This window comes from Schistocerca piceifrons, chromosome 8, assembly GCF_021461385.2.
Source record: "Schistocerca piceifrons isolate TAMUIC-IGC-003096 chromosome 8, iqSchPice1.1, whole genome shotgun sequence".
Lineage (NCBI taxonomy): Eukaryota > Metazoa > Arthropoda > Insecta > Orthoptera > Acrididae > Schistocerca > Schistocerca piceifrons.
Genome location: NC_060145.1, coordinates 25,553,901 through 25,560,106, shown reverse-complemented (window position 1 = coordinate 25,560,106; position 6,206 = coordinate 25,553,901). Strand labels below are relative to the sequence as shown.

General features: G+C 39.9%; 1 non-coding gene across 1 annotated transcript; it reads right to left on the bottom strand.

Annotated features, from left to right (window-relative positions):
• Positions 1-1,465: 1,465 nt before the first annotated feature.
• On the bottom strand, positions 1,466-1,540 carry Trnat-ugu. Its single transcript has one exon. It is a non-coding gene; the product is annotated as a tRNA-Thr (tRNA).
• Between the last annotated feature and the right edge of the window lie 4,666 nt (positions 1,541-6,206).

Below are 6,206 nucleotides of genomic sequence, written 5' to 3'. Positions count from 1 at the left end.
GGGGATGATAGATAAACTCCAGTGGAAGACTCTGCAAGAGAGACGCTCAGTAGCTCGGTACGGGCCTTTGTTGAAGTTTCGTGAATATACCTTCACCGAGGAGTCAAACAGTATATTGCTCTCTCCTACGCATATTTCGCGAAGAGACCATGAGGATCAAATCAGAGAGATTAGAGCCCACACAGAGGCATACCGACAATCTTTCTTTCCACGAACGATACGAGACTGGAATAGGAAGGAGAAGCGATAGAGGTACTCAAAGTACCCTCCGCCACACACCGTCAGGTGGCTTGCGGAATGTAGATGTAGATGTAGATGCGACATGGAATATTCATCGTAACAGGATATTAAAATTTTGACAGGGAATTTCTGTTACTTGTGTCTGTAACAAATGGAGGAGATCTTGTAACAATTTCTTACACGACGAACCTGTGGTCCTTAGACTTTCTGATTCAGGTTTGCACCGAGAATCTCAGGAATCGTTAGCACAACTAATATGTGGCTTCGGGTCCGCATAATTCGACGAGAACTTCAGATCACAGCGTTCTTTCTCTTATCATGAGAACACAAAACTTCTTTAGTGACCGCTTCATGTAACAATTGTAGAACACCACTCGTGGAAATGTAATGATCTATTACGGCCCGAAAGTTTGTCGCAAATCGTGCAAATAGACTAGATCACTATCCATGATACTGATTTACCGTTCATGGCGGATCATATTACATCACCTGGTAGCATAACTTAGCACAAAATCACAAACAACGGAAAGTTCATGTTCATCACTGCACAAAGTTCAGACATGTGTCTTTGAAAGTCATTGCACAGGAGATCGCGTCACTAAATTGTTCTATGAAAACTCTGTGTAGGAATCTCCTTATACTACAGATATTTCCACAGTCATTTCTGTACACGCAGGTCCCTACACTTTTTGTTGCAAGTAGGCTAAAGTATGCAAAATTACAATGGATACTTGCATGGATTGCGGCTGTACCTTGGTATGTACGGGGATGGGTATCCTTACCACGCAAAGATAACTAAAGGGCAAAAAATGCACAAAGAAGTCGAATAAACATCACCCATATCTATGTCTTAGTAATAGAGTGACACAACTAAGAGTAAGGTATGGGGAGACGTAGATGAATGTGTGTGTAATGCAGGAACAAAAAAATTGTTCTGAGCACTATGGGACTTAACTTCTGAGGTCATCAGTCCCCTAGAAGTTAGAACGACTTAAACTTAACTAACCTAAGGACATCACACACATCTATGTAGCGCTTAGAACCGCTCGGCAATCCGGCCGGCAATGCAGGAACACATCACCTGCATTCTCTTCCGTGAAAGTTAAAAACTATCACTACTAACGTAATACTACGAAGAAATATGTGTGATGAAATGATAATTAAATGGACACCCTAGCTGCAAGCAGGCGTTGATACACTTCGTTGGGGACATGTTGAAAATGTGTGCCCCGACCGGGACTCGAACCCGGGACCTTCTGCTTACATGGCAGACGCTCTATCCATCTGAGCCACCGCGGGCACAGAGGATAGTGCGTCTGCAGGGACTTATCCCTTGCACGCTCCCCGTGAGATGCACATTCCCAACATGTCCACAACACTACATTCGTAGTGCGCCTACGAATGTATGTGTCAATGAATCTATTCAATTCACGAAACAATCTCGCTACTGGGTTGGCTTGCATGTGGAACCTGGAGATAAAAATATTTCTAGTCCCGTTGTTTCGTAAATATCTTCTCCACCTTTAGCCCATGAAGTTGGCAGCATTATCTGACAGTAAAACGCGAGGCTTGCCAACGAGCAAAATGTAATGTTCGCGAATCTGTTGATGACGGACTGCACGGTACATGTTTTGAAAGGATACAGTACTATATATCTGGTAAATAGGTCGTAAAATCCTACAACGTACTTAAAATTTCCTCATGCATGAAGTAGGGGTCTTATTACATTAACATTAACAACCCGTAGTGGTTCTTATGAGGATTAGATGTAACATTCCTCGAGCATCGTAGTTTGAAGGTTTAGCCTTTCGAAATATTTGACATTTCCTTATTATTTGTTGGCCACTTCTTAGGATCATGACGGTATCTTACAACTTTTTCGAGCATCTGTGACCTCCTCAGCGACCCCCATGCTACGCGTGTATACCAGATTAATTTCTCTGCACAATCTTGTGAAATGTAGACAGACCAATTGCTTGACTGAGGATGTCTCCTGTGAAATAAAACATTATCATGTAACTGATAAAGGTCTCTTATCTTTGGTGAACTTCCTGCTTGAATCTGATGGACAACATGATTCCAACAAGGATCAGTTTGCTGCAGATGTCATGTTCTGTAGTCGTGTATGATTGTTCACAGTTTTTAAGCGTTCGACTTGCAAAAGCTACGGCGCAATAATCAGTTAATCCATGGATTAACTGAATCTGAAAGAGGTAGGCTCCTAATCCACAGGACGATGCCTTTGTCATTAATGTACAATCTTTTGTCATGTCTGGATGATGTAATATTGGCGCACTGACAAAACTGGTTTTTATATTGTCAAATGTTATCTGACACTCTTGATTCCATTACCGCGACACGTTCTTCTTTAACAAATTTAACAAGGCCTTCAAATTTATGACTTAATTTGATGTAAAACAGTTTTACAATAAGACCAATCCTAAAAATGCATTCAGTTGCGTTTTATTACGTGGTGGTGTGCATCCTCTATTGCACTAACCTTTTCGCCGTTGGTAACTGTCGAAAATTGTCCAGGACGTGTCTTAGAATCTCAGTGTGTTGCACCCAAATTGGTGTTGCAAAGAACATAAAATCAACAAATGGTGTGACCAAATCACTTAGCTCGGGGTCCCAACACAGTGTCTAATGCTGAAATGAGTATGCCTGAGCTAACATTAAGACCAAATGGCAATACTGTATATTGGTAACTGCGTCCCAAATAAAGGAATGCTGTATACTTTCGTGATTCAATGCTCTATTGCTACTTGCCAAAACGAAGATCTTTAACTTATCACGATGACAATCTTGACACTAGAAAATTTTCAAATTAACTCTTGTTCACTGGAAGATTTATTTTATCTATTTCCTTGGCGTCCAGAACTACATGAACCCTCCCATCCGTTTTGGGTACCACGAGTAATGGACTGAAATACTGACTCTTGGATGGTTCTGTGATGCTCCAACTAAGCATTCGCTGTATTTTTCGTTCGGTGGCTAACCTTAGAGCCCTTAGAATGGAGTAATAACAGTGACGGTAAGTTTCATGCTGTTTCACATTTAGATGACGTAGATGTCCTTTTATTATGCCTAGCATCTTCTCAAATAACATAGCACTTTCTCGTAGCAATTGACTTAATTCTGACATTTGCTGTTGTATTAGGGCATTTAGATTCAGTAACCTTTTGGTTAATTTGTTCTGATATTCTTAAACTAGAAAAATGGGTCAAACGATTGCCGATCCTACTGCCAGTATCACGAGTAATTACTTTTATTGCAATTCTTTGACAACAGCATCCATGTAATTCTTGTTTCAGCACCAAATTGACTCTTAGGGGAACTCCGACTTTAGTTAATATGAGTTTATTTCAGGTGAAGTCTATTATTGCATTCATCTCTCTCAGTACTTCATGCTCCAAAATCAAGTGAATAACAAGATTAGGTACTACTAGGCACATGCAATTAATAGCTCCATTACCAAGATCTATTTTAATTTTCATTTGTAGTTTAATTAAATGAAAGCGTCCTCTTACAGCACCAAGTATCTCGCAGTTTGCCACAGGCATGGTCGGCAAATTAACTCGTTCCTATAATCGCTTCATAAGAGCCGTGGAGACAGCATTCACACTTGCGCCAGTGCCTGAGATTGCCAAAACACTGAATCCCACAATGGTAACATTTATAGTTGTTTGTGACATGTTTTTCGGTTTAAAAATATAGAGTTGGTCACCACGCAATGGTTCATTCCTAACGTCAGCTCCATGGTTATACCGTATCTTCCCGATATTACTGTCATAACCCCATCCACTTATTATGACCATCCTTCTGAGGCTAAAGTTGGTTGCGCTTAGTTTATCTGGAATTTACTGGTTCATCGATAACGTCAGTAATAATAGGCGAATGATTTTTCTAATCATTACTTGCTTCATTAGAGTTCAGTTGATTGTTATAATTCTCATTCCAATGTGTAAATGCTGAATTTGGTTGATATCCGGAATTGTAACGCCTATCATATCTCTTGTTCCTGTATTTATTGCAATGGTTATTCCCATTTCCTTTTCTTGAGTTACTCACATTATTGTACATAGTATTGTGGGAACCTCCTTGCTGATTCACAGCAGCATTAGATTTCTGCTGAAAGTTATTTGTATCCTGTTTGATAACTGCTTCTGTTAGAAACATTTTGACCACTGCCTTTGTTACCTCTGGCTTTTACATTCTTCCACAACATGTTGACCGCATCCTGTACAGACAAAAAAACCGTCAAAATTGATATCACTGACCTGCAATAATTTATTTTGAATGTCAAATTATAAGTTTCTGGAGTGTAAATCAGCTTCCGGATTCCCTCATGCATTGCAGCAGACCAATACTTTGCAATAAATGCTTTCTCGAATTTGGCGTGTGTATTGCAAGGTTCTGCAGCTTCAACTGCCCAAAGGGCTCCGTCACCTAAGATATGTCCATTCGCACGACTTATCTTCCGACTTTCGGTCTAGATTCTACGTAAAACACTTTTAAATAACTTGATGAAAACCATTGGGTGGGTCTCCGGATTAAAAGATGGATGTCTATGCATAATAATTTTCTTCCATATGTAATGCTGCATAATCACTCACATGATGTGACATTACATTCGCATATGGTGGTGACGGTGTCTGTACTTACTCATGTTGTTTAAAAGATTGTTGTGCAGGGTCGGGACTACCTCTCTTTGCCATGTGTTCATCATCAGTAATGACCGAGTAATTATCCTGCCAAGTATGAGAGAGATTGTTCATTTGCTGATTGACATATTCCATTTGTTACATGCATTCAGAAAATCGTTCACGTAGAAGTGCCTCTTGCAAACCTCTGGAAAATTTTTTGTTAGTAAAATCTTTCTCTGACATGACTTCATTTACCGCTGACTGAACCTTCTGTTCAACAGTAGATGTCAGTTACGTATCTTTGGCTTCTAACCACTGGTGGAAAACCTTCGTAAACTGTTGTGCTTGTTGTGAGAATTGTATGTTGACAGTATCACGCTGTTTACGAGTAACGTCTCTGACAGCTCGCCAACAGCGTCAATTAACTCATCTTGCCCTATCTTACATTTTAGAATTCCAATTTTAAACGCATCTGCAAATGCTTCTGTTGATCACGGACTTGTCCGAATTCGTCACGGTTTTCAATGCCAATGACATCTGCTCAGTAGGCGCCACCGTTAATGCGAACAAACCAGCAACCTCCAGCACGTTCATTTCCTACTGAACATTTTGTTCCGTCTCTTGCGTCATTCTAGCTTGCTGTCTTGATTTAACCTTACAAAATTTAATCTGCTACCTAGATTGTGGTAATCCGTTCAAAATGGTTAAATCCATTACAACTGAGTCATAAACAGTCTTTTCCTGCAATAACGTGCTTGATTGTGACTTTGAAATAACATGCCGGAAACAACTAGTGTGGACTGTGTAGGAACAACGCCGCAAATATAGTTGACACAATAAAATTAATTTACACTTACTACGTCTCATCTACAGAAAACGAAGTGCCTATCTACTACTAGTATTTTCCTTGTGCATTCTTCAGAAGAGACAGGAGAGATAGAAATGAAAATATACACCTACTTTTTGTAGCCTGCCGCGTAGTTGCCCAGTGTTACTTTTATTGTGGTCTTAATTTCTGCTCGTGTTGGTAAAGAGTTGTGGCAGACTTCTTGTCACGTGCTCTTGAGTCCTGTGACGGGCGTCAGATTATACTGTCATTTTTATTGTATTGTAGGTTTTTACAGACAAGATTTGCTTATATTCTTTGTTCTCAAATGGTGCACTGAAATGTCCATTGAAAACAAACTCAACTTGTGTTAGTTTTATCGTGAGGTAATACGTCGGTAAAGAGCTGTGGCAGTATATTGGTAATTTTTACTTATGGACCGTCTGACAGCAACTGAATAAAACACAATTTTAGTGCCATACGCGTTTCGCCTT